The sequence below is a fragment of the Electrophorus electricus genome, chromosome 9 (genome assembly GCF_013358815.1).
Source record: "Electrophorus electricus isolate fEleEle1 chromosome 9, fEleEle1.pri, whole genome shotgun sequence".
Taxonomy (NCBI): domain Eukaryota; kingdom Metazoa; phylum Chordata; class Actinopteri; order Gymnotiformes; family Gymnotidae; genus Electrophorus; species Electrophorus electricus.
Window position 1 is genome coordinate 15,351,815 of NC_049543.1, and position 3,419 is coordinate 15,355,233.

The 3,419-nt window shown below is 35.3% G+C and overlaps 1 pseudogene; it reads right to left on the minus strand.

Annotated features, from left to right (window-relative positions):
* Positions 1-1,096: 1,096 nt before the first annotated feature.
* Positions 1,097-3,050, minus strand: LOC113569182 (annotated as a pseudogene).
* Positions 3,051-3,419: the final 369 nt, after the last annotated feature.

Genomic DNA, 3,419 nt, shown 5'->3' on the forward strand with positions numbered 1-3,419 from the left:
TGCATTTGCTTTGTCCGGTCAAAAGGTGTGGTTTTATATATGTAGTCTAGCTAGGAATCATCTAACAATGATCTGAGAGGGGAACACTGAGTTGACAGGGGTGCAGTGCAGGGTACCTTGGGTTTCCACTTTTTGTTGTTTTTGTTGTGGGTTGAGGGTTTTCTTGTTTGTTATCATGTGTAACTTGTTTCATGTGACTATCTAGATTGTCATGGAATATCTCTTGTGTGCCTTCATGCGGAATGTATTCCTCATTACTCTTTGAGCTGTTCCCAAGAGTTTCTTGTGTTTCTTTATGTGTATCATGTTTTCCATCAGATTGGATGGGTTCAGGATGAGCTGTATTAGGATCCAGAGTTATATGCACTGAGAGAAAAAGATATGATATAAACTCATTATAACAATTTAACACAGGTAATAATGAAACCCCTATAGAGTCTCAAAAAAAGTAAGCTACACCCTTTGTATGTTTTTATGTAACCTTATTGATTGACATTACATATAAAACTGTTTAGTTAATAAATTTTAAATTAAATTAAAAGAAATCCATGTGCACATTAATATCAAGCTATTTGCATTGGAGTCATTCACACACCAGTAATTATAAATAGTGTTTGTAATGTCCATGAGAATATATTTGTGGTTGCTGGAATTCAGAACTACCCTGAGATGGCCATATATGTTTTTTTTTAAAAAGTCCAAGTTTAAGGTCCATTCAACCAATAATTTTAGTTTACGCAGGCCCCAATGACAACAACTACATTATTGCATTATTGCTGTATTATATTTTGAGAAGCTGGCCTAAAGTACCTCTAATGTCAGGCAACAACACATATGTGTTATTTAAAATATGCCAACATCCATAACACACGAATTTAAATCAATATGTATATATTTTTTATAAATCTGAATTAATGAGAGTATATAATTACAGATTAGGAATATCTAAATTCAGCATCTACCAAACATGCATTTTTGATATCAGGATCCTGAAGACATGCTCTTCAAACATTGTCTTCCTACAACAGTCCTTCTGTTTAACTTCACAAAAACTTAGTGATCAGTAAATACTTATTCATCTCAAGAAGCTTTTTCATTATCTTGTTAAGTGAGTCTCCTCACTTAGATAAGTGTTAATATTGATGTGAGCACAGTTGTTGGTTTGTGGAGGACTGTTCATGTCTGGGTATATCTACAGTACAGCAGAAGAAAGAAGAAATTCCTCAGCATGAGGAGTGCTATCCAATGCCAGAGCAATAAAATGGTAGTGATGATTACTGTAATCAAACCTTAATGTGCATTTAATTTGTTGGGACTGAAGTTTGAACTTTGAGGAATGTTTCAGTAAACAAGGTAATGGACTCCTTTTGCATCCTATATTGAGAGGTAGAAGAAATCTAGCCATTTACTCTTCCAACATGAGTTTGGAGAGCTTCTAGCTATTGCAAGTTTAAGAATTATGGAGAATAAATCAAGTCATCATATAGTTTTTCACTCTTAATAGTAACAGTACAAATCAGTGTGATTGTTAGGGGGACACATTGGGATTCCAATGTTCAGTATTGAAATTATGAGGAGTAAGAAAAAGGTGTCTAATCATTCACTCATTAGCTGAAAACAGCAAGATTTTAGCTAGCACCATTTTCAGATGTATATAGTAAGAGTAACACTATTTATTACTATTAATATCATTTTAATAGTAATAAAATTAAAGACATTTAAAAAATAATTTTGTATTTTTATTAAAGTGACATAATTTATGTTCTATCCTGATAATAAATCATCTTGAATAACTTGACAGCAGAATAAATATTTTGTCTTCGGGGTTCAGAATACTGTTCTTAAATTATATCATCAGTAAATGCCTATAAATAATTATCGGTATCAGATGCTGTCCCATAATGGGCTGTAATGCTATTGAGAAAAAAGGAGACCCTGACCTGTAGGAGGTGGCTATTGTCATCATTGTGTAAGAGCTGTTCCAGTTCAGTGTCTCTCCTCCTTAACTCAATGATTTCCTGCTGCAGTTCCCTAATGAACTCTTTAGCCTGAATCTTCGCTGTCTTCCTCTTCTCCTCCATTGCTTCAAGCTCAGCTTTTCTTTTCTCTATGCAGTGCATCAGTGCACTGAAGAGGTTCATGCTGTCTGTGATTTTCTTCACTATGTTTTTCTAAGTTGTGACAATTTAAATACATTCATTCTTTGTTTTTAAACAATGTTACTTGAATTATCAATGTAACAGAACAGTATTAATGAATAGTAGGCAATTGTTGCACATCAATTAAGACATACTTTATTACATTTTTCAGAGGACTCAATTTCCTCAGTCTTTTTCAGTCATTCCTGGATCATCTGTTGAATGTCTGCCTGTGTTTTTCTCATCTGACTCTATAGCAAATAGATAAATCATAATAAAACCACACGTGTCATTATGCAAAGTATGAGCTATATTAAAAAACATTTCTCTGAATGTCTCTTGCCTTCTTCACATGACTCTCTCTCTCTACAGGAACAGTGTTGTGAGTCTTGTGGTATGTCTCATACAGAACTGACAAATACACATCTGGTCATCTCTGCAGAAAAGCTCTATGGGCCTGTTGTGTTTCTGACAGATGTAGTCCTCTAGGTTCTCCACTGGGTCAATCAGTTTATGATTCTTGAGTTTAGCTGTAGTTTTATGAGGCATCAGCTGTGTGTTACAGCAGGACATCCCACAGTCCAGACAGGACTTTTCTTCATTACAGTAGCCACACAGAACATTTTTAGACTTGGAGGGAAGTTGCTCTTCAGGATTGCTGGATTTCATCTGAAATGACTTGAAATGAGCTGCCAATCCTGAGATAAATGTGTTCACACATAGTTCAGTCCTTTTTGGGAATTCTGCCGCACAAAATGGACACTGGCAGTGTGTACTGTTATCCCAGCATGCTTTGAGACAGCTCATGCAGAAATTGTGTCCACATGGAGTAGAGACTGGATCACTAAACACTTCCAGACAAATAGAGCACTGGAGTTCCTCTTCAGACAGGAAATGGCTCGAAGAAGCCATGACTAAACTAGAACACACAGAAACATTCTGATGGTAAAATAAGATCCCATCCCTCATGTCCCAGATGTTAATTTTCACTTTCAAAGAAAAATTACTATAATTAATTATGCTTCTTATAACTGATATACATGCAGCTTTATACACATTCTTTGGTTTCATTCTACCATTTAGCAGTTTATTTGTAGTTGTATATCACTGCAGAGAACTCATTCATACATGCTGCTCTGTCCTTTACCTATCCTTTTTCTCATACTCCCCAAGAAACTGGCAGGGATGGTGCTACAAGCTTACTTCTGTCCCAGAAATTATGCTTCACACTTCTTTCATTGTCTCATCTTAATATTTCCTTATTTGAATCCTATGCTCTTA